The sequence below is a fragment of the Cryptomeria japonica genome, chromosome 11 (genome assembly GCF_030272615.1).
Source record: "Cryptomeria japonica chromosome 11, Sugi_1.0, whole genome shotgun sequence".
Taxonomy (NCBI): domain Eukaryota; kingdom Viridiplantae; phylum Streptophyta; class Pinopsida; order Cupressales; family Cupressaceae; genus Cryptomeria; species Cryptomeria japonica.
In genome coordinates, this window is record NC_081415.1 from 241,981,213 (window position 1) to 242,008,484 (window position 27,272).

Genomic DNA, 27,272 nt, shown 5'->3' on the forward strand with positions numbered 1-27,272 from the left:
ACTTCGTTCTCAAGTAGCTTCTTGGCCTTTCTCTGCATGGGGTTTGGATCTCATTGGTAAAATCTCTCCTCCTTCATCTCAAGGACACACCTTTATTATAACCGCAACAGATTACTTTACGAAGTGGGTAGAAGCTATTCCCCTTCGCTCTACTACTGCTGAAGTGATTTGTCAATTTCTTCTAGAAAACATCATTTCTCAATTCGGGATACCTTCCACTATAATCTCAGATAATGGGACATCATTTAAGAACAAGGACGTGAAGAAATTCCTCGAGAAGTATCATATCAAACATCGATTTTCTACGCCATACTATCCTCAATCAAATGGTCAAGCCGAATCATCCAATAAGATAATTGAACAAATTCTTCACAAAACTGTGAATAAGCATGGTAAGGATTGGAGTAATCAGCTAATCTATGCTCTTTGGGACTACCGAACGAGTGTATGAATTGCTACAGGAACTACTCCTTATAATCTTGTTTATGGTGCTGACGCTATTATGCCTTTAGAGTTAGAGATTCCATCACTTAGGGTTTCTCTCAAAGGTATAGTAGATGATGACTCTTATAGAGAACAACGACTTCAACAGCTTGAGATGCTTGATGAACAGCGTATAAACGCTCTTGAGCATATTCAAGTGTATCACAAAACTCTACAACGAAGCTATAATGATAAGGTTATTCAACGTTCCTTCTCAGTAGGTGACTTAGTCCTCTATGAGAATCAGCGCAATGTGAATGCCTTACCTGTAGAAAAGGGAAAATTTAGTCCTAATTGGCTTGGACCATACATCGTTATTGAAGATTATGGATTAGGTGCTTACAAAATAGCGGATGTAGACGGTACGCCTCTTAAAGAACCTATCAATGCTATGCACTTGCGTAGATATTATGCTTAATTCTTCATTCCTTATTTATCTTCTTTTCAGTTCTTCAACATTGGGTAATATGTTAGTATCTCCTAATTAGAGCAAAATAGAATTAAATGTTATGGTGTTTAATCTATATTGCTTCGTTCTTGACAAGCGTGTTTCTTTACTTTATAGTTTGTCTTGAATTCATTTATGTAAATTGTAAAAGATTTACATTTCCATTATGCTAGCATATTTCGCAATGTCTTATGCATTAAGTAGAATCGTATCATGTTGTGTTTAAGTTCAAAATTAAATCACATTAGTTATATGATTCTCAGACTTAATGCATATTTCTTCCTTATCATCAATGTAGTACTTCATTAAATATTTTAATTAAGTCACACATGTATCAATTTAATCATGGAGCATTGAGAAATCAATCACATGGAAATTAAATCCTGAACATACATGTACATCTACCAAATGTATTAGATTTAATCAAAGCAAAATATACATTGTTTTAAGCATTAAAGATAACACATTTGAGACAAAAGAGAAGCATGTATATATATATGTGTGTGTGTGTGTGTGTGTGTGTGTGGATCGTATACAAATATAGGTCACTGTACATCCAAAATGTGACCTATCCTACATCATAAAATCATCTCCTATCCCTAGGGCTGGTGGCTGGAGAGTGACGACTAGATGCTCCCTCCTGATCCGACCGTGCAGGTGGACCCATAGGTGTGTAGCGCGATATAGACCGCGAGTGACTCCGAGAGGAACTCCTACGATCCCTATCCATAAGGATCGCGCGATAGGAGGTAGCCTCGGCCTGAGCTGCTGCTAGATCTTGTTGTGCCCGCTGAAGGTTCTCTGATAGAACTCTCTCTCTCTCCCTCCATATGTCTACCTATACTCAGAATGGGGAAAACAAGTCCTCATGCCGACCCGCGTTCCCCTGAGGCCTATAAGCAATCTGAGAGGAACTAGGGATCTGTGCCATCGTGGAAATGTCTGTCACTGCTTGCTGAATCAGGGAACGCCACTCCTGCACATTAGCTGTAGCAGTAGAACAGATTTTTGTATTAGTACCATTCTATATCATCAAAACATTAATCAATCAATATAAACCTACTATACCTGGATCTCCCTCACACCAATAGGGATCATGATATGGTAGCATCTGTGACTGGGAACTACTAGGCTCCCCTCGCTCGAATAATCTGTGCACGATGGGTGTAGGCTGGACGGTACTAGAAACAGGTCTCCGTATCGCCTCGTGTTCCCCCTTTTGGGGAATAAGAGGAGGATCCAGAGCTATGGTATCATCTCCTAAATGGTGGGGAGCTGCATCTAACCCCTCCTCATCATCTCTATCCTCCTCCTCCTCCTCGTCATCCTCATCCTCATCCTCGTCCTCGTCCGCATCCTCACCTGCATCCTTGTTCTCCTCATCTCTATCCTCCTCCTCATCCTCATCCGCATCCTCACCTGCATCCTCATTCTCCTCATCTCTATCTATGTCATCATCCTCCTCCTCCTTGGCACTAGGCTGATCTCCTGTGGGTGGATCAGGATCTCCTACCTCCTCATGACCCTCTCCCTCCTCTAGCTCCTCTGACTTGGATCCCTGGTCCTCATCTCGGTCTCCATGTCTCCATGGGCCTGGATGGTTTGTCGGGTGATCTGGTGGAAAGATAGGCACTAGGTATGATCTCATAAACCATGAGACATACCTGCGCTGTGCTTCAGGCTCTGCAAAGTAATCAGTGACTACATCCTGATTAGATCCCTCTATATCTGTAGTCTCGATGTCATCTATCGTCGGTCTCGCTACTACTCTAGGTCTGGGAAGGACTCGTGAGTGTCGAGTATAGATGGGTACATCGGCTGGAATGCACTGCTCTAGCCCAAACTGCCTCCATACTCAGTCGAAGTAGAATGGGACTATGATATGTGAATATCGTCCCTGCAGTAGGCGGTTCCTCTGTAGGCATGCTAACTGTCTCTCCATCCCATCCCATCTGTGCATCCGTAGATAGGGTCTCCATACGGTCACCTCGGCTGTCAATCTATCAAAAATCACTCTCCAATATAGAAGATCTCCAAATCTCCACTCACTGGTAAGTGGATAAGCAAACACCCTAGGTCGCTCGCTAGCCGTGCTCATCGAAAAGCCGACAGGTCTGGTGCATGTGAAGTGCTCAAATATCCACACCTGCAGAAGTGTGCATGTCATCAAGCTGCAACCCTGTCCAAACACATACTCCTCAAGGTCATGATAGAGATGTGCAAGCATACTCCGACCCCAAGCATATACTCTCCTGTGTCTCTCCATAGCTCTGATGCACCATGTGAGACCCCCATGCATGTGCATACCTCGCCCATTAGGGCAGACAGCTAGTGCTATGATGGTGATCATAAGACATCTCACAAGGGGCACCTCTCCTATAGGATGTAAGAGCCAGCTGACCATGATGCGACCTCTCATCTCGCTCGGCATGACTCTCCCTATGCAATATACCTGCTCCCTCTGATGGTCCTCCGCTGACCGATCGGTCACGTATGTCACAGTAGCTCCTTTGATAGGAAGACGAAGTATACGGTACACATCCTCAAGTGTAACCGTTAGCTCCCCTACTGGAAGATGGAATGTGCATGTGTTAGGATCCCATCGCTCCATCAGTGCCATCAGTATCACAGGATGGAACTGAATGGCTGGCATGAGGATCGCATACCATAAACCCATGATCGACAATGTGTCTCTCTCTGCCTGAGTCAGCCGCGGAATCTGATCTCGCAAACTGCGAAGAATCTGTCTTGTTGTATGCTCTCTCATGTATGGGAGACCCTGCAACACAAAAACATAACTATAATCAGTACTCAATCATCAAAATCATTCACGCAAACTGTCGAACATCGTATGCTAACTCTGATATCTCTCGCCAAGTCCTGATTGGGACCATGGCGCCCTGAAGGGACCATGGCGCCCCACAGGGACCATGGCGCCCTGGGTGGGACCCATGGTCAGATTCCAGGGCCCACAAACAATCACAGAAAGTCAAATGCAGAAAATCAAAAGTCAACGTTCAGTCAACTCACCTCGTCCAGTGGCTCGTTGTTGATCACGGCCAAGCGCAGGATCTCAATCCTCGTTGGACGCTCTGATCGTCGTGAAGGAATGATGATGGCTATGTGGGCTCCACTGCAATGAACAATATTCTGAAATCAACAAAGTGACAAATGCAAATGTCACTTTCAAGGTATATACTTTCATTCCTTTACCTTTACTTTCAAAACCCTAATTTTCCTCTATCACTCATTTCATCATAACTTGAGTTTGGGAGATGCGATTTCCGAGCCGTTTGTTGCGTAGGAATTGTATTTTCATTCCCCTACTCTCGGGATGTTCCAAAAAGTTCTCTGATGAAACCTATTTAGTGAACATCCCTCATCAATAATCTCTTACACAATTTGTCGTAAGTAAACATGCTACCCTGTTTCACCTCCCTAATAAGCAAGTCGAAATAGGGGGGGCATATAGCTACTCACAAATTTCATCACTTTCCTTAGTAAGCATTAGGTGATTTTGTGATCTAACGTGTGTTTTGTAGGGTGCGGTTCCTAACTGTGTACTGCAGATACCGCTGGGGGCTTCGTCTAACAACTTATGGATATATCCTTTTTCAAATGATGTTTACTTTTCTGTACTTTAGCTTGCATATGCACTTAGTACTCATATGACCGCTAAAGTGGGGGCTAAATGTAGCGTCGTAAATTGTACGCACTTGCTAGGGTGGTACAATTTCACACCTAGTTTAGCACCTGCCTTGGTGCATTTTACATTTTGAGTTGCATTTCTCCTTTAGCACTTAATTAATCAAATTAATTAGGTCTAAGGTCCTATTTCATCGTCCTCTACATCATAAAGTTGGGCCCTTTCGTTAAAGTGTGCCCTTTTCATTTTATTCCTCCAATACATCACTCAATCAAAAACCCTAATTAAGTCCTATTTTGAACTTGGGGGCTTGGTTTCGGGGGTCAAAACATCTCGAAATCACCTGTAACTTTGGGATTCTCTCTAAAATCATCATATCCGACGGCCCTGAAAATTTGGTGAAAAGTTGTCGGGACCGTGGCGCTCGGAGTGCACATGGTCCCAGACATTTTTCCTGAAATTTTAGGAGCACAATCCAATCATAAAATAAAGCTTAACCCCAAGAAATTGGCGGGAAATTCAATCTCTAGGTCAGCCAAAAGACGAAATTACGACCTAGGGTTTCATACATAAGAGCTCTCTTTCTTCATTTGAAAGGATCCGATTTTTGTTTTTAGGAACCTCATATGCAGCGAAAGAGTAGATCTTTGAAGACTTCAACAACATTCAACCTCCCTCCATCAAGCATTTATCAATTTCATTCATCCATTTAGGGCTTGGAAGAAATTGAAGAACAATAGGAGATTACCGACTGAAGATTGGCTTGTACCCCTCCCTTGGGGGTTGGGTATGATTTCATGTTGTTTTCATGTCTTTGCATAGGCTTCAATATATCCTTTATTCATGCTTTAGATCACTTTGCATCTTGATTTAGAGCATTTACATCGTCATTTACAAGCAATTAGGGTTTACTTTCAAGGTTGCTCTAGTTTGCTTGCTTGCATTTTAGGATCTTGCACACACACAAGGTCTGCACACACAATACATTTTACAATACAACTTGGCTATTCGTAGAGGTGGAAATCACCGAAGTGGGGGTTTGACTAAGGCAAAACCCTATATAGCCGCCCACACCCTTTTTTAGATATAAGTGTAGGTTTCGGGACTCGGATGACGCCGCAGGTTACAGATCCGGGAAAAGCAGGTCGAGACAACACTCCATACCAAATTGCAGAGCAAAAGACCTGGATAGGGGCGTGGGGCGCCCTGGTCCTGCCAGGACAGGGGTGCTAGGTGCCCTGGTCCCTGGGACAGAGGCGCTGGGCGCCCTAGTCCTCCTGACAGACAACATTTCCGACAGTTTCCAGAGTGCAAGACAGTAGTTTCAGGAGCAGTTTCCGGCACAGTATTAGGACAATGGCGCCCGCGCCCCCATCCCGAACATTTTCAATCAGATTTTGACTCCGGGTACGCATCTGTATTCTTATTTTGTCCTTGTATTTACAACTGTTCATTGTTTAATCTCAATTATGCAATCTTGTTATTAGTTTGTACATGCATTTTGGGATTAGGACTTGAACTTGTATCATTTTATCTTTCAATTACAACAAAGGAATAGAAATCCTAATAGGTAGCTCGTGGCTCTCTCTTTCACAAAAAGAAGTAGCCAATTGTGTGATACCTCTAGGCTCTTTCGTATTCCGTAATGTGTGTCAAAAGGTAGGATTAGGGCATGTTAACCTAGTCTCGCTTTTTTCCCTACACACAAATTGGGAACCGGTTGCCTCTTTTACTGTTTGGTTCTTGACATTCCTCAAAGTAGGCACCTCGTCGACTGAGCTCAAACAAGTCATGACCTTAATTGCACTCTGGGTAATCTTGTAGGGTTTGTCAAGCCACATGAACTCATCATGTATTCTGCTTAGGATATATCGAACCCACTCTGGTTCATTCCAACACCGAAAAGTAGATGAATTATGTGAAAACCTTCTCCTCAAGTGACTTAAATTCAGGTTTCAAGCTTCCCATTCTATCAATCATGTGTTCTGTGTAAAGTTTCAACATTTGGGCATCCCCGAGCTCCTCAATGCTATAGTGAATGTAAACCCTAATGTCCTCCACATATAAAACTTAGTATGGGACTAATGAAAATACGTTGTTTGGATAATCTTCCATAGACTTATAAGGATGCTTTTTTTAAATTGGTCTAGCTTGTTCAATCACATCTACCACTAATGGAGTTGCAACACCAAAAGATGCCATATCCGAAAATGTAAGCTTAAAACTGAAAAAGAGTTAACTGAAAAAATACCTCACAATCAGATGCAAGATTGCACACCAAATTTGGATATTGCTCAAAATTTCTGCAATTTTTTCTTTGCCACGCTCTTCTGTGCTCTCTCTTTGAATGCAAAGTGATAAATGAAAGGTTAATTCCCTTTTTATCCTCCGCATAACTGACTTTTAGGTATAATAAATGTCTTTAACCCTAATCTTCTAGATACTCTGTATTTGTCAAGAATTCTTCTCCGTATCTTTAGATCAACTCAAATTCTTCTAGAGATCCATCAGAACATTTGCAATCATCATTTATGCCTCTGTAACCTGTCAGATTTAGGTATAGATCACAAATAGGGATTTTGAAAGATTTGCATTATAATTCCCCCAAGATTGGATGCCTTAGGTCTAGTTATCAGATGTAGTTCTAGCATCGAAATTAGGTGTGTACCCACTTCCTGCCTCTGAATCACTTTTCTTGACCAATGTCTTCTTCATCTGATCTTCAATTTCTTCAACTTTTTCTTTTCCCTTCTCATCTACCTTCACATTGTTGTTCTTATCTTACAAACCTCTCATATTCACATTTCTGCTTCTACAATACTTTCCAATGTGACCGGATTTGTTGCAAGCATAGCAAACAACATTTCCTTGCATAAGTTTGAAATTCATCTTATTTCATCTTGTTCTGCATGGATTAGCAACATGTCCAAATCTACCACATGCATAACATCTAACATTTTCATCATTCTTTTGCATTCATTAGCCTTATGACCATACTTATTACATTTGAAATATTGACCGTTAAAAGATGGACCACTATTGATCATCCTATTTTTGCATTGACTATCCATATGACCAAATTTATTGCAAACAAAATAGTTGCCATTGAATTTATGAGCATTAGGTTGCCTTACCAAAGGTTTTCTTGAATTGTTCTTCTTTTGCGTTGACTTGGAGCTTTCACCTTTCTCAAAACCAAGACCTTGTGTATCATTTGGATCTTCCTGACTAGATAGCATCTCATTTAGTCTGGCTAAACTGATTCTGAACTTCTCCTTATACTCATTTGCAGCATCAAGATAAAATTTAAGAAGTAGAATTTGCTTCTTAAGCTCTTCCTCTTGTTCTTCGGCTTCTTGCAGGCCAATCTTCAACTGTCCATTCTCATTCTCAAGTCTGCAACATTCTTTTGATTTGTCTTTTAGGGACTGAGCAAGCTTCTCCTCATTCTTCTTCTTTTCTTCAATCTCTTTTGTCAACTTCCTCACAATAGCTTCCATCTCATTTTTCTGGACTGTATTATCTCTAGCAAGTCTCTCACATTATTCTCTCTTTTCTTTTAGGACATCTTCATCAATTCTTTGACTTTCTTTCTCCTTTAGCTTATCAACAAATTCCTTTCTCTTATCCCTTGACTTGTTCAACTGATCTTTCAATGATTCAAAGAAGTTCCCAGCCTCTTTCAAATTTGCTTTTAATTGCTTGACCTTAGCTTTGGACTTATCAATATCATCAAGTGCAACAAGTAGTTATTCTCTAAGACTACTAGAATCCATTGATTCTCTTTCAAGATCCACCTCAAGTTGTTAGGCTTCTTTCGAGGAAATAGGCTCTGATACCAATTGTTGGAATCAAGAAACACTGAGATGGGGGGTCAGGGAGGTGAATCGATGTTCTGCAATTTTTAATTTTGATAACTTGTTCTTTATACCACTTAATGCAAATTAAGAGCAATAAGGTGCAAAAACACAAATCAAAGATCAGTAACACCATAACACCAATATTTTTATGTGGAAACCTAGTTAAGGGAAAAACCATGGTGGGATTCAAACCCACAATATTATTATACTCTGTTAAAAGTATAAAAATATTACATAAATGGAATGCACATGTATTCAGGCACACTACCTAGAGCTCACTTCTCAATTACAAATAAGGGCTACAACCCCAGAAGGCTCATTGCCTTACAAATGTTTATTAGACATTACAATGAGATTTGAACTATGAAATAGCATCAAAAAATGTGTGAGTATAGTTTTGGTTAAGCACAAAACACATATTCTTACTCTTCTCTACAACACTGCTCGGTTATGATATTCTACATTATACCAAAGCTCAAATCTATACCTTGCACATGTGAAACTGTGCACAATCATGGATACACACTTCACACACAACCATTGATCTCTAAAATAGCCATATCAATCTGTCTTATATATCTGCAACATTAATTTAGGTCTCCATGAAGTTGGCTTCAAGAACACGTCACAAAGAACAAAACATGTACATGAGTCTGCTCAATCATATGAAAACCAAACATGTGAACCAAAACAAATTGTTTGTCACGCTTCCCATAGGTTAGCTCGTCATCCTCAAACACACAAACATTGATCAAAATCGATCCGCAAGATTTGCACATCGAATATCCACACATTACTGTTGATGAACACTGTTCTAACCAGAAACCAGTCTACTAGATCTTCTATTTTACACAAGACTCGTCACTAGAGGCAACAAACTAGGTATAGGGAATATTACACGTCCATAATGTATTTCTGAGATCCACAAAGAAAAAAGCTCAACCAAAATGATATACCAACCGAAATACTGTACACTCTGCTCGATGTCCTATTCTTCTCACCAGACCTCACTCAATCTTCCAAAATGATCACAACATGAATTGTGGATTGGATATCTGAATCTTGTTGCCATCAATGACAACATCTGAACATACATGCAGTGTCTCTTGCCAACAAATTTTACAGTCTTAGTTTGGTAAACCCTTTTTACTATTTTACGGTCTTCATGAATTGACACCTCTTTGTTATTTCCTTGAAGTTGATATCCCTTAAACCCTTACTGTTTTACATCGCCATGGTTTATTTAGTTCTAAAACATCCTTACTACTTGATTTTGTTTTTTATTTTACTAAACCCTTACCGTTTTACATCCTCATGGTTTAATAAGTTCCCTTCGTCCATTACTTACTATTTCACGTCCATATCTAATTGCAGTCTTCATTTTCTTACTTACTCATGATTTATTTAGTCCCTTAAACCCTCACCGTTTTAAGTAAATGTCCTTTGTGTTGTTTCCTTCATATTCATGTTATTTTCAGTTTTTTAAACCCTTATTGTTTTCAAATTTGATGTCCATTCGTATATGCTCATTTCATTTTTTATTATTTCCTTATTGTTTTACTTCCACATGGTTTATTTATTCCTTTCACCCATTGCTTACTATTTTACATCCATATCTAATTACAGTCTTCATTTTCTTACTTACTCATGGTTTATTTAGTCCCTTAAATCCTCACCATTTCAAGTAAATATCATTTATATTGTTTCATTTATGTTCATGTTATTTTTCAGTTTTCTAAATCCTTATTGTTTTCAAGTTTTGATGTTCATTTGTATAAGTTCATTTCATGTTCTACTATTTCCTTACTATTTTACTTTCACATAGTTTATTTAGTTCCCTTCACCTATTACTTATTTTTTCACATCCATATCTAATTACAGTCTTCATTTTCTTACTTACTCATGGTTTATTTAGTTCCTTAAACCCTCACCATTTCAAGTAAATGGCCTTTATATTTGTATACACCTAAAAATGGTCTGAAGACAATTAATTGAATAAGCAATTGTTTAAATAATCTCCCTCCCCAATTTAATTGAATTCATCAACAATTTGATTAAATCCTCCCCTTTCATCTACATATTAATAAATCTAAGGATTTATTTAATAGGTTCATTTCAATAATCCCCTTTGATTAATTAATTCTTCCCCATCAAAATCATTTCTTATAATATCTAATTAATTAAAACAAATCAATTATGAGTTGTTGAAATTAATTAGCCTTTTCCTATTATTTGAATTTTTAAATTCAAATTCTCCTAACCCATTTCATCTAATCACATGTCCCCTTTCCTTGAACACTTTACCCTCTCATGAGCAAAGCTTTGTGACACTTGTCACTAAGTGTTCCCTTTCATCCAACCTCTTCTAGAAGCTTTGTGACACTTGTCACTGAGTGTTCCCTTTCATCCAACCTCTTCTAAAAGCTTTGTGACACTTCTCACTAAGTGTTCCCTTTAATCCAATCTCTTCTAGAAGCCTCTTGACACTTGTCACCATAGAGATGACAGATGTTCCCTTTAATACAACCTCTTTGCCAACCTCCTCCAATTTCACCATTGATATCTTCAGACTTAATCTTGACCGTTGATTCCTATCACCTCACCCCTAACCTTGGAAATCCTATAAATAGACCCCATTTTGGAGCACAAAGGATCCATCTCATTCATCCATCTCATTTGCATTTCAGGTATTGTTACTATAGGCATATGCAATCTTAGTTTATCATCTAAGCATTGTTATCATAGCTTAATTGCATCATTTTAGCATATTTGCTAGCATAATCATGTAGCGTAATCATTATTATTTATCATTTAAATCCTCCATCTAGATGTAGTCAAGTCACTGGAATTTGCCTAATCAGATATGAGAGAAAAATTCATACTCGCATTTACTAGGAGGTGATAGATCGCTTAGCTATGGTTTTATCTTTACTTGTTTTAAATTCATTAACCATGCTTGTAATGATCTATTGAGTGTTTTTGTGTTGCAGTTGCATGTATCATAGGTACACACTTCACAGGCATGACATTTTGGCGCCCACTGTGGGGCCGGAATCATCCTTTTTGGCCTCTCAAGCTTCAACAAAACTTATTCCTTGTCGGGTTTGATTCAAAATGTCGTACGAGTTCATTCTCTGGCTTGTACGAACTTCCTTTTAAGCTGGGATGACACCTCATCCTAACTCATATCAGGTAAACTTTGAGCTGTACGATATCATTTAGCTTGTCATACGAGGTCTAAAGTTGTATCGTACATATCTTTAGTAGGCCTGCCCTCTCAAGGAGCTAATAACTCTTAAAACCATTATGACCAGTGAGAGGGGAACGACCTAAGTGGGAATGACTAACGCCAATTAATCCAACCCACTATAAAATAAATGTGATTTGATGAAAATCAAGTCAACGACGGTGCTTGGGAATAGCTCTCCTTCATACCTTTGGGTATATCAAACCTTGGTTTTCAAGGCTGGGAGACCTCTTAATTGAGTATTATACCCCGACGCACCGAATGGATCCCTTACTAGTTCTGGTTAAATTAGAAGCTACCCAATTCACCTCTGAAAGGGTGATAATATTTGTGCAAGAGAGATAGTAACTCTCCCAAAACACTTGCCATATCATGCCCCCATTTGCATTTGGAGTCGAATAATACAACGTTGAGAATCCATTGCGTGAGACTCAACGATCATATTCTAATTAGCTATTGGGTGTGTACCTAGTCTTACAAGCAAATGTTTTCTCTCCTCAACTAATTTCCTTAGGGTTTAGCATACTTGGAGTCACTTATCACATCATGTGTTTGTTGTGTATTCATCCCTAAATTGAATAACCAGACATCTAAAATTGGAAAACATAAGCAAAACATCAAAATTCACAAATCAAAATTCGGCAAAACAAACATATTTTTTATTGTCCTGTTCTCTATCGTACGAGTCAGGTGATTTGTCGTATGAGATATCTGTTTTATCGTATGGTTCATAAAGTTTTTTTCATACGAGTCTCTTCTTTTTCAAAGGAAATTTTTTATTTGTCTTCTAGTCTTGTATCTTTTGTCGTATGGTTCCTAAAGTATTGTTGTACAAGTCAGTGTTTTTATCAGTCCAGGTTTGCCACTTTCCATGACTTTTTCAGTTCTATTATTTTGCTTGATCAATTTGTAGTAATCATAAACATCTGTTATTTGTCGCTTTGTGCTTAAATTGTCTTCTTGGTTTGCTTGGTCAAGTTATCATCTGTCAAAATTAGACTCTAGAAGATAAACACCTTAATATTTTCAAGTGCTCACCCTCAACAAGTTCAAGATCTAAACATCTCAAAGTGCATTACACCCTCTTTGATAAACCGATCACTCAAACATAGTTTCTCATTAGGATCAATCATCCTTTATCACGAAACTGAAACGTTTGGTTAGGATAATCGTGTCCCACATCATAGGATATATCGTTCCTACTGGGCTTGGTTTTTATCAAATCATCATCATTGCACTCCTAAACCGAAGATCAAAAAATTTACAAACTTTTAAACACTTGAATCATATTTTTGTGTCTTATCATGCTAGTGTATCTACCTTGACAATTGATCACTTATCAAAATAATTTTTGGACAATCGAATTTTAGCACAAAATCTAACACACGTGTATGTCTGTTCTAACTAGAGCTCAGAGACGAAGAATCGCAGAGATTGAAAATGAAACATTCGAAACAACTATAATCATGGAACATGAAGATGAAATAAAAGTTGAAGGAGAAATAACAAACAAAATATTAGAGACATCAAAAAAGATCCTCAATTCGATAAATTTATGCAGAAATTGTTGGAGGAAGAAAAAGAAAAATATTTTCTAATGTTAGCCAAATCTGGTGCTACACTCCCCCAAGATTTTGATGTAAACAAATTGACACAAAAGAAAAGTGATCCTCCTCCTAATAATGAACAATATGAGGATATCTTTGGTCTCAAAATAAATGACACATCAATTCCTAGTAACACCAGAACTAATGAAGAAACTTACATTCCCAAAAGAGATGAAGTGGAAATTCTGAATAATATTCAATCCAATGAGGATACAAGAAGGAATAGGGATGAAACAAGAAGAGATCAAGATCCTCCTAGAATACAAAATCATGGTTATGCGAGAACAAATCATGTTGATAATCCTATCACAACTCTCACACAACAACTACAAATAATGCAAACACAAATTCAAGATATGCAAAGAGGAAATGTTAGACGATACTCACTTCAAGAAATTTGTCCTTATCCATTTGACATAAATCTAAACATGATACCATTTCCTATAGGTTTTGAAACTCCTAGATATGAAAAATATGATGGAAGCACTGACCCTCAAGATCATATATGAGAATTTTGCATAATGTGTATGGATTTTGCACATGAAGATACCTACTTAATGAGACTATTTCCGAAAAGCTTAACTGGACTAGCTATGGAATGGTTCTCCAAAATTCCACCTGGAATCATATCATTCTCAGAATTGGTGGATAAGTTTGTTTCACAATACTCTTACAACATACAACATGAAGTAACAATGCTAGACCTATGTAATGCCAAACAAAAGAGTGGAGAACCTTTCATGACATTTTTACTATTAGGGTTCCCACAGATACTAAGAGGGGGGGGGTGAATCAATATTTGACCGGTATTAAATTTTTCTTGAAATCATGTAGAACATAAAGTAACAGTGTACCGATATGCAAGAATTAATGTAATAAATAGAATAAAAAATATCCACATGAAAATAACACCATAACACAAGATGTTTAATGAGGAAACCCGGTGTGGGAAAAACCTTGGTGGGATTTGTGACCCACAATATTCACTTATTGGCCAATAAGAGAATATTACTTACAATAGGGGCCTCCACATGCAAGAAGGCCAATTGCCTAGAGCACACTGCTCAGTGAGAAGTCACACTGACTTACAATGAGGATTATGCTAATCCAATATTCTGTACTGCTTTATAATAACATCTTCAATGCCAGATTCAGTACCGGTTCTTGCTCTGTTCTTTACATATACCCTTGACCTATAATTTGCACATTAGGTCTGTCTAATAATTTTCTTTATGCTTTCTTACCTATCCCTACAAATGTCTACAATGATCTCCTTTATATACAAGAGTCATTTTACAATTTTCCAAGTCGGCTTGCAATAATAATCAAAATATTACATATCAAAAATCCTATCGGCCTTTGTGTCGGTATACATCTTTTCTTCTGTGTCGGTGCCGGTGCTAGTGTAAAGTGGTTTTACTGATGCCGGTGCACTATCTTGCTTGAATAATGCTTTGCCGGTAGAATGTCTTTCCGGTGCCATAGGGTTGCAAGGTTGCCATCAATGACAAAACCTTCAATCACACACAATGTCTCATTGGAGTGTCCATATGCCAACATTTACAACGATGGACATAGTTAGCTTCGCGGTATCCTCGTATAGTGCCAGAGTATGAAAAAATGGACATATTCATGGACAACTTAAATGATCAAACGAGTTATTACTTAAAAATGCAAGGAAATCAAAGTTTCAGAAAAATGATTGATAAAGGAATTAGAATGGAAGAAGCCATGATAAAGAAAGGTGAATTGAAAATATAAAAAGAAGGAGTCCATCCTCCTAACAACAACAATAACAACAATCACAACGATAAGCCAAAGTTTTAGAATAGAAATTGAAATGTTGTTAATGATGGAATAGTAGATAATAACAATGTGAAACCAAAACAACTGGTTTTTAATTTATCTACTCACTCAGCAGCGGCTCAACAAAACAACAATCACCAAAGAGAAACTATCAAAACTTTCTTTAGAAGACAATTTACAAACATTGCTGAACCCCTAGGGTCAGCATTAAAAACACTTATCACAAACAAATTGATTTCTTTACCAAAAGAAATGAACTATGAACCTCAAATAAAACCACCTTGGTGGAATGATAATCAGTATTGCGATTTCCATCGAAACAAGGGACATCACACAAATAATTGTCAGAAGTTGAAACATGTCATACAAGATTTGATTGATAATGAAGTAATAATTGTGGATGGACATACAACAAATGAATCTCATACAACTTTTAAGACTCCGCTTCCAAAGTATGAGAAGGTGAATCATCAACAATGAATAATGGTAAGGGTAAAGCGAAGGTAAACTACTCTCATACATATGACAATGTGGTAAATGTGACTGTAGCTAAAGAAAAACAAAATCAAGAGCATGCTCATGCTATCACAAGAAGCAAAGCCAAAGTTGTTTTGTTGGGTCCTACAACAAACATATCATCCACTACAACAAAACAATACAATCTAGTGGAGCAATTGCAGAAAACACCCACACAAATATCCATCTTAGAACTTTTAAAACTTTCACCTGCACATAATAAATTCTTGAACGAGCATTAGTAGATATAGTTCCATATCCAAAGATCTTGATATCGATCAATTCCAAACCATGGTGGGACACCTCACAACCCCTCATTGCTTATCATTCACTGAAGAAGACGACATGTCCTTACAACATCCCCGCAACACTCCTTTTCATATTGAAGTCCTCATTCACAAAACATGAGCTAAACGTGTTCTAATAGACAGTGGAGCTGGCCTAAATATCTATTCATTGAGTCTTAAACCCTAATACCTACAAATGAATGCTCCCTTATTAGTCCCTTAAACAATTTGATTAAATGCTCACCATTTCAAGTAAATGGCCTTTATATTTGTATACACCTAAAAATGGTCTGAAGATAATTAATTGAGTAAGCAATTATTTAATTAATCTCCCTCCCCAATTTAATTGAATTCATCAACAATTTGATTAAATCCTCCCCTTTCATCTACTTATTAATAAATCTAAGGATTTATTTAATAGGTTCATTTCAATAACCCCTTTGATTAATTAATTCAAATTAATTAATTCTTCCCCATCAAAATCATTTCTTCTAATATCTAATTAATTAAAACAAATCAATTATGAGTTGTTTAAATTAATTAGCCTTTTCCTATTATTTGAATTTTTAAATTTAAATTCTCCTAACCCATTTCATCTAATCACATGTCCCCTTCCCTTTAACCCTTTACCCTCTCATGAGAAAAGCTTTGTGACACTTGTCACTAAGTGTTCCCTTTCATCCAACCTCTTCTAGAAGCTTTGTGACACTTGTCACTAAGTGTTCCCTTTCATCCAACCTCTTCTAAAAGCTTTGTGACACTTGTCACTAAGTGTTTCCTTTAATCCAATCTCTTCTAGAAGCCTCTTGACACTTGTCATGATAGAGATGACAGATGTTCCCTTTAATCCACCTCTTTGCCAACCTCCTCCAATTTCACCATTGATATCTTCAGACTTAATCTTGACCGTTGATTCCTATCACCTCACCCCTATCCTTGGAAATCCTATAAATAGACCCCATTTTGGAGCACAAAGGATCCATCTCATTTGCATTTTAGGCATTGTTACTATAGGCATATGCAATCTTAGTTTATTATCTAAGCATTGTTATCATAGCTTAATTGCATCATTTTAGCATATTTTATAGCATAATCATGTATCTTAATCATTATCATTTATCATTTAAATCCTCAATCTAGATGTAGTCAAGTCACTAGAATTTGCCTAATCAAATCTGAGAGCAAAATTCATACTCGCATTTACTAGGAGGCGATAGATCGCTTAGCTATGGTTTCTTTACTTGTTTTAAATCCATTAACCATGCTTGTAATGATCTATTGAGTGTTTTTGTGTTGTAGCTATAGGTATCACAGGTACACACTTCACAGGCACGACAATATTGTTTCATTCATGTTTATGTTATTTTTCAGTTTTCTAAACCCTTATTGTTTTCAATTTTTGATGTTCATTCGTATATGTACACTCAAAATTGGTCATTACTCCTATGTCACTAACCTAGTTCAAAATCAAAATCAAAACATCACACCAAACCATAACCAAGTCACTTTGAAACAAGTTCAAAATCAAAATCGAACTATGTCAAAATTTCACAAGGATTCAAATGCCTTTCCAAAGAAAGGTGGCTCTATTACAAATCTCTTAAAGAGAGTCCTAAGTGATTTTTTTGATAAAGTTCAAAATCATGCAACTATGTCTAGTAATGGCTCATCCCCTCATAAGAAAATTGACTCTCCAATGGCATTTATTCCTACACATTTTGAAGCTTCACAAGATCCTTCTATGTCATCCCCATCAAATGATACACCCAAGGACGAAATCCCCCAAGGGCTATCCACAATTAATTGCCAAGCTAATTCAATTCATGATGCAAATCCCTACCATGTTTTAGAAAATGTTAGACCCAATTTCATTGTGTGATTCAATACAATCAAACCAATTTAAGAGGATCTCATTCAAAATTCGTCTCCTTCATGTCAAAGCATTGATTCCTTGCCTGAATCCCCCGTGCATATCCAAAGTCCAACCCCATGTCAAGAGGATGATTTAGAGCATGAACAAATGAGTCCTAAAATAGATCAAGATCAAGATCCTAAAACCTTATCATCCCATCCAATTATTGACTAGGATCCCATCTCCCCAGACACTCACGATGATTCACCTATTCCTGTCCATTCTATCCAAGAACACAACACCCTTTCAAATCCCATTGACATTCCACATCCTGAGAAAGGTTAAGATATCCCCTCCATCCTTTCTAATGATCCCATTGAAATTCATGAGCATAACATCTTTAAAGAGGAATCCAATGATACTCTTCCTTGTCAAGATCAAAGTATCCTTTCAGATGCATGTCCACCACAAGACCCTATTATCCCTTTAGATCAACCAAAAGATTCCCTTGTTCCTCCATCTCCATGTCCCAATCCTCCATATATCCTCCAAGATCTCTTTTTTTATGATCCCATTATTCCTCCCATTCCATCACATGAAGATCCTATCATTGATCCTAGTCCCCCTCATGATTCTAACATGTTGGTGCAAGATGTTCATGAGCCCCTTACACACACAATGGGTTCATCCACTTTGGTCTGCTCTAATCTGCTTTATGATCCTATCATTTCTTCCATGTCATATCCACCTCATCATGGAATTGCATCTTCTTCCCAAAGCAAAGGGTATCCTACGGGTCAAAATATGTACAAAGGAAAAGGGGAAGATCTTATCAAGAAAGAACCCCTCCATGTTAAAGAAAATTTTAAGGCAATGGCTAACAACTCACTCTTAAGATGTTGGTATCCCTCCATCAAAATCCAAACATATTCCTTCCCCTTCCCCGCTTCCATCCATTTTAGGTCCTTATATCCCTTTGTCCCCTATTCAAGGTCAGCAAAGGCACACATCTTTGGGCACCTTCCATCCATCCAAATGACCTCCATTTCATTCATATCCATTCACACATTCCTTTCCCCCTCCAAGCAATTTGGATGTGAATCATATAAGTCATAAGTCTAGCAATCCACACATAGTTAAGGATCAACATGTCCAATCCGATCAAAATGTCAAAATAAAGAAAAATAAGATAAAAAATGAAAAAGAAATATATAAAAGGCCACAAAGGCACATTTATCAAAGAAATAAAAGTCAAAATCTATATGGGTTCCTAAATCCCTCATACAAGCAATCCATTTCAAGGAACCTCAAAAGAATGAAAAATAAAAAACCATGTGGATTCCCAAGTTGCTCATAGAAGCACAAAAAAAGCATCAAAATTGGCATCCAAAATTACTATTCCTCCATCCAAACCTTCCAAGTCTATTCCTCCATCACCTCCTTCATCCATTTTGGGTCCTTATGTCGTAAAATCCATAGCTATTCCTTCATCAAAATCTCCATATCCAAAATCCACTCTTCCTCCATCTGTCCATCACCCCTCAAGGTGTGTGCCAATGTTGATCTTGCTTGCATTTCCATCCTTTCAAGCCCAATTCTTCCAATATCCTATCCATTATCCAATGCATATTTTCCATCCTTCCATCCCTTTGGTCCAATCCTTTGCATAAATCCTTGCCTTAGTTTCATCTCATTTTCCATGTCCTTACCCTACTAACGTCTTCGAGAATAACTTTAATGGTCATGGTCCATTGTCAAGGATACTATCCAAGAAACAGGATTCTTAAGTCCTTCCATCCCCTATCACGTGTCCATTCTTTGCTAAAAGTAAAAAGTACAAAAAAAAAGAAAAAAGAAAATAAAATCGTCCACTAATGAAAACCTAGCAAACAGGAACCTTGGGCAAGTACCATGATGAAAACCTAGGAAATAGGCGTCAGGTGTAATCTATGAACTTCTTGCATACCATACTCAGGGGCAGGTTTTATCCTATCATATCCTTTTTGCCCTTCATTTCTCCATTATCATGTCATATCCTATTGTACCCCTATCATACCCTCCATTATCCTATTGTCCCTCATGTCCATATCCCCTTTTTCACCCTTAATTTTGACAAGATTGAGTATCTTCATGAATGTTACGAATCCTATTCACAATTTTCAGTCTATCATAGCTTTTGGTCTTTATCCATTTGCTTATTACAACCTTTCGTCCATATTCCTTGGCTCATTGCTACCTTTTGTCACTATCAGTTATCCTATCACAACCTTCAATCCATATCCCTTGTCCATTTTTTTTTATCTTGCTTACCCCATCTTTATCCTATCAGTGTCCATACACTCTTTTCCATTCCTTGATCTTGATTTGACATAAGGATGTAAAATGCAAACATGGTTTCAAAAATATCTTGACATATCCCTCATGCCATGTCATTGCTTCACATTGTCATATTTAGTCCCTTATCCCATTGTGCAATAGCCCTTGGTAATTGAATCTGTTGGAATCCAAGAACATTAAGAGGGAGGGGGGGGTTGAATCAGTGTTCTGCCGAAATGTTAAATTTTAACCTTATTATAACATGCATTCACCAACTATATAATTGAAAGAAGTAAAGAAAACAATGAACCAATCACATAAATGAATACCATAACAAATATAATTTGTACGTGGAAAACCTCAAAGAGGAAAAACCACGGTGGGATTTGTGACCCACAATATCAATCCACTGGCCATATGAAAATATATTACATAATATGGGGGCCTGCACACGCAAGAAGCCTTGCAAGCTAGAGCACATTGCTCAACACAAAGGAGTCTCACTGACTACAGTCACTTTGAATAAGAAAACATAAGACTGAACTCATTTAATGCATCTGCTATGCCTGATTGAGTTCTGGTTCAAGCTCTGACTGTTTTGGTTCTAAAAACCCTAAACCCTTATTGGAATAACCTCTTACATAAATATCCTCATATACATGATCTTCACATTAATCACAACATCAACATTCCTCATTACAATCATTTCCACCATATCCTAACATATCACAAAATGATCTAATCAACTGACCTATATACCCTTACAATCCTTCATGACTCATGTCGGCTTACATAGATATTTACAAAATGATTATACATGTTGAATTATTACATATATACATAAATATCAAAATGAATTGTAGATTGTCGGATCTCCCAATGATGTCGGCCTCCTATACTGGTACCCTATTTGTAAATCATGTTGACTTTCAATACCGGTACCCATAGAATCGTTCCTATCGATGAAGATACTTGTCGGTGCTGGTGAAGTGTCTACTGGTGAAGAACCAAACTAAGGAATGAAGCCGAAACATGTTGCCATCAATGACAACATATGAAACCAATCAAATGAGTGTCAATTGCAAATAGAATCCACTTTGTCTTCATAATAAATGGCCACTGTCTTCCTTCTATCCACCAACATTTCAGCAAGCTTATTTATCCATTTGTCATAGTCCTTGCCTTGCTAGACATTGGGGGCAAAATCCCTAAAATTCAATTAAAATGCCTTGAAATAATCCAAAAACATTAAAAAAAATGCCCTGAAATAATCCAAAAAATTGAAAAATGACTTGAAATAATCAAAAAATATTTGCAAAACATCCTAAAATAACACACAAAAAATTAAAAAATGTGCTAAAAAAAAAGCACAAAAAAATTAAAAATTTAAAAAAACCCTAAAAATTGGAAAACATCAAAATCCCAAAAATGATTGTTTTCATTTTCATTTCATTAGTTAACTATCCCCTTTGGATATAGACAAGCATCTAAGCAAATGATAGATAGAAAACACATAAAAGATTGCGCTTAACAAATCATGCATTAACAGAAGAACTGTTCAACCAACAAAGCATTCAAAATGATCAAACTTGTCTTATCAATCAACAATATCAACATTATCATGGGTCTTATATAGGGTGTAGTATACTCGAAACCAAACTTTGTCCTATCTTAGACGAGGTACTGCATTCCCTGAAACCAAACAACATGATTGTCCTTTAAACACAACATTCTCACTTTTGGCAATGAAGATCAAGATGTTTGTTTGACTTGTTTGAACTTGTGAATCTTATTTTTCTTTGATTTATCTTTTATCATATTCCTATGCTACTCAATGATGTCACAAAGTGATTTAGAGTGGTTGGGATGGCTCGTGATCATTTTTGTTTTGTTTTTTGTTTGTGGAGTGTTTAATAAATTTACGGGGCACATATGTCTTGGGTGTTTGTGGTAAGTGTTGGCATTACAATAGAAAGGAGATTGTTGGCATTTCAATAAGGATATTGAGAAGGTTGTTGGAGATTATTGATATAACTAAAGAAGGATGATTACTGTCTTAATAATATTATTTTGTCATTGATGTCAAGAAATTGATTTTCTGATTCAGTATGATGTTGCCATATCTTGAGAAGTATGTTTTGATGAGTTATTCAATGGGCAACTATTACCGAGTTAGACAATGATGAGATCATGTTGTTTTGATTGTTTTGATATCCCACATATGTTGTTGATTATAAGTTTAATACTGTACTATGTCACCGAGCAAAGAACCTAGTCGGTAAACCCTAAGGTACCTAGTCGGTAAACCCTAAGGTTATCGATATCGGTTAAAGAAGGCAGAATGTCTACCGAGTGAATTTCAGTATTAACCGAGTAACAATCGAGTTATAATAGATCGCATTGGATGAATAAAAGCATTATTTAATGAAGGATGCTGATGAGCTGGAGATGAATAGATGATTGGTATGTCGTGCAAGAAGTTTGTTGAGGATCTACGATATTGAAAATACAAGAGATAAGATCTACAACACAGATTGAACCGCAATAACCTAGCACAATTTCCAAGGCAAGGTAAAATGTTTTCAGATCGAAGAATACAATGAACCTAGTCACGTTTTAAGATCTGATGGCTAAGATTGATCATGGGAAATGTGATCAAGGAGATTAAGCGGTTAGAAATTGTTTATAAATAAGGAATTGTTGATGAACAATGCATGCGGGAAAATGTATGCACAATGATGCTACAATAATGTTTATCGAGCATAGAATCTTGAAGATCTGATTGAAGAACAGATTGAGAAGCCCAACAAGCCCAACAAGGGACAAGATAAGTCTTATGACAAGATTGTCTTGAGCACATAGAATCTGCTTTAGCATTTCAAATGTGAAGTTGCATATATATTTTATTACTATTATTTATTTTGTAAGTGACAGGAAATCTCTTAACCGAGTGGACTTAACAGTCTTATTTGTAAACCCTCTAGCAAGGTAACATTCTAAATGAGTGTTTGAAATCCTTTGACAAGGTCACTTCTAACAAAGTGCAAGACTCTAACAAGTTTGAGTGAAATCCCTTAATTGAGTCACATCTAGCAATGTGTTTGTAATTTGTAACTGGATTAGCTTTTAACTGAGCATACTCTAGAAGGGTATATTTCTTAGTGGGTCTGAAATCCCAAAGTGGATTTTCCCTATTTGGGTTTCCACGTTAAATCTGGTGTTAAATGTGTTATGATGTTTTAAGTGTATTTGTTTATGAGTATTGAATGATTTACAGTCATAGTTGCATATCAGTAAAGGCTATCGAGGTTGAATCTAGTGAATATATTGTATAGTGAAGTTTTTATGATTCACCCCCCCCTCTCATCTTAACTAACAATTGGCATAAGAGCTTTACAATAAGTACTTTTGCTTTGTGAACGCCACACATACCTCGACCTTTGACACACAAATTGTCTTAGGCATTTTTTTGATTCATTCTTTGCTTGCAATGTGTTTGTTTTACGCAAAGGGATTATATTATTGCTTTGGCCTTCAATTCCATGATGTGTCACATCCATTTTGCCATATTAAATAAAGGCTCTCATTCAGTAATGTGCACTTCTGAAGGCAAGGTTTCTTCACCCTTTTTCTTTGTCTAATTTCCACTTACTAACATTTCTTCTATCAATCATTCAACTCTTTATCTTTAATCAATTAACTATTCTTCTGTTCCCACACATTTTTCTAACATTTCTTCTCTTCTTTCGAGAGATCATTCATTTCTTTCATACATAAACGATCTCTCAAGGGGGCATCCAACCTTTGTTTCTCAATCGATTGGGGCGTGATCTTTTTAATTATTCTTAGAAACAACGCTCAAAATCACATTGTCTCAAAGAGGGGCAAAATGTAGACACTCAAAATTGGTCATCACTCCTATGTCGCTAACCTAATTTTTAACATGTCTTCTCTGTCACATTTCATCTTCATCATATGTTGACATTGTGTCATTCCTCTGATTTCAGTTCATTTCAAATCCAACCCTAATCGGTCTTGTTCATTCGCATTTGGTCCTAAATAATTATGATTGGCATTTTATCATTTTCAAATCATTTGAATTGGTCTCATCTTGACAATTAGACACAATTCCCTCTTTGTTGATAATTAATCAATCATTAAATATCAACCTCTTTATCAATCAATTTCAATTAGTCATTTGTGACACATTATCTACCTTTCATGGCACTTTATCAATTGATCTTCTTAGTCTTATCAAAATCATTATCAATCTTGGGTCTTTTTCGATCTCTATCCTATTTTGTTGTCAACCTCAATCAGTTGTCATTAATTTTTATCAATTATTATCCAATCGATCATCACTAATAGGACCTAATTCAACAATAAGGTTGATATCTTAAATTGTTCAAATAATTTCCCATAGGTTGATTAATTAAATAATTAATCAATACCCTTTCTTACTAACATGTCCTCCCTTCTAAATAAATAAATGAATATTTATTTATTCTTTCAAATTTTTTTACAATTAATATTTTTTATATTAATTGTTTAATTTGAGTTGTGAGTAGAATTAATAATTTTAAATTATTAATTCCACCTCATTCTTTTTTAAATAGAATATTTTGAGTACAAATGGAAGTGTCCATTTTCTTTTTTATTTAATGCCTTTTTCTCTTCACTTCTTATGACAATTTCTCTTTTAATTCATTCTTGCACGAAATCTCAACTGTTGGAATGAGTTGATCTTGTCCGTTCAATGTGATCTCAAAGTATATAAATTGGGTTCTTGTTTCCTCATTTTGACATCTTAGCAGTTTACATTTACGCTATCATCTTGTTGAGTCCATATACTTTTAAATCTTCTATTATTTTTGCGTATCACGCTTTTTCCCTTGCTTCATATGAGTTGCATAATGGATTGAGCCAACATCCCAACATAATTAGAGGAGAAAGAAGGGGTAGCGAGGCCTTCGTCAAAGGACCTTTAATGGTTTTATTATTCATTTGTTTATTTTGTTTATGCTTCATTTGATGACCTTGTTGTGAATGTGCTTGAGTTTACATAGTTTTGTGTAATTTCCTTGTTACAATTACTATTTTACATCCTCACAGTTTATTTAGTTCCCTTCACCCATTACTTATTGTTTCACATCCATATCTAATTATACTCTTCATTTTCTTACTTACTCTTGGTTTATTTAGTCCCTTAAACCTTCACTATTTCACGTCCATAACACATTACAAACTTCATTTTCTTACTTAGTCAAGGAAATGTCCCTTCCTTCCTTTTTTCATCCCCTACTTGGCAGGCTGACATCCTTCACAATTTACATTGTCCATGCATCACTGACAATACAAAAATATAGTATGGGAACCATACTTGTTCTATTCAAGTTTTACTGTCATTATACATAAGTTGTTGTCTTTGAATTTTAAAATGCATAACAAGTGCTCATAATTGTTAATATTGATTATCAACCATTAGCGTACATTGTGTCATTTCATAGTCACCCATATTCTACCATACTGATTCTACTTATTGTTTGGATATAGCGAAGGGAGATCGGATGACGAAGCCTATTAAAACAAAAAGAGCATCAACAAGTCTATCTAGTCATAAAAGAGGAGATAGATTCCCCCTAGAAACTAGAAACGTGGACCCCATTGTGATAAACCCAGAGCTTGTAGCCCCAACAGTGGAAGCTATTCTAACTCAGAGACCACCAAAAGTTACATTGTTACAAAAGTAGTGGACCATAGATGACATGAAATGGGGCACTAAAATATGTCAAGGAAAACGACATGTCAATTAGGGCAACATTGAAAAAATGGCACATACCAGCAACCACACTCTCAAAATGGTTAGGTGGTCTCATAACCACCTCCAAGAAAGGTCCTCCAACAATCCTAACTAGTCATGAAGAGGATCTAATTGTTGAATGATGCAAAGAGATGGTAGGAGTTGGTCATGGACTAGAGATTGTCAACTTGAAGGTAGAGGTTGCTCAAATTTGTGAATGTAGACCCAACCCTTTCAAGAATGGGATTCTTGGGAAGTCTTGGTGGTCAATTTTTAAGGCCTGACATTTGGAACTCACATTGCAGACTGTTGAAGTGCTTGACAAAGATAGGGCACTGAACCTTAGGCCTATAATTGTCTTTGCTTTGTATGAGACACTACCCAAAGCATATTCTACAAATCCATACGGTCCTATTCACATAAGGAATTGTGATGAAATAGGCATCCAAGAAAGAAGAAATGGGGCAATGAGGGTGTTGGCTAGAAGAGGAAGTAGGAGCGTCTCTTACATTATTCCTAAGAGTCGAGAATGGATCATCATTCTATGTTATGACCAAAGCATTCTAGGCTTCTACTTGTTTAAGGGCAGGAGGCAGCTATAGAATTATATCTCTAATTATGAACTACACACTTGCATGGCAGCCCAACCACACGCATGGATGACAAAGGAACTCTTCCTCAATTGGTTTTACCATTTTAAATGCTTTGTTCCAGGGGGGTTTCTACCACCAATAGGCACTTGCTGATTTTTTATGGTCATGGTAGTCATGTTGCACTCACACGCATCCATGAGGAAAGGATGCTAGTCATTAATATGTTAGACAACTCAAATAACCAAAGGACAACTGAGAGGGGGGGAGGGGGGGTGAATCAGTTGTCACTGGATTATAGAACTTGAAGCATTCAAATCCTTATTACCGGAACACATAAACCAAATAACAGAATAACTGATATAACAATTAAATATAAACATAAATCACAGAACAATTACCATCCATCCACAACACATGACACCAAAATTTGTACGTGGAAAACTCGATAAAGTGAAAAACCATAGTGGGAAGCCTACCCACAATTAGATAATACTTCTATAGCAAGTATGTGATTAGAATAAGGGGCCTGCACATGTAGGAAGGCCAACAACCTAGAGCACACTTCTCATCACAAAAGGAGCCTCACTGACTACAAAATAAATCCAAACTACAATCTGGAATGAAGATTTGAACTACAAAGATAGCATCTCCTATGCCTGAGTACAGTTCTGGTTAAGCTTAGTACCAGAGGTGTAAAACCTCTTACACAAACCCAATTCGAGCACCTATGATCGAACAAACCTTATGCATATAATTATAACATTATTCGCATACAGATAATCCCATAACCTTAATCCCATATGCCCATTAC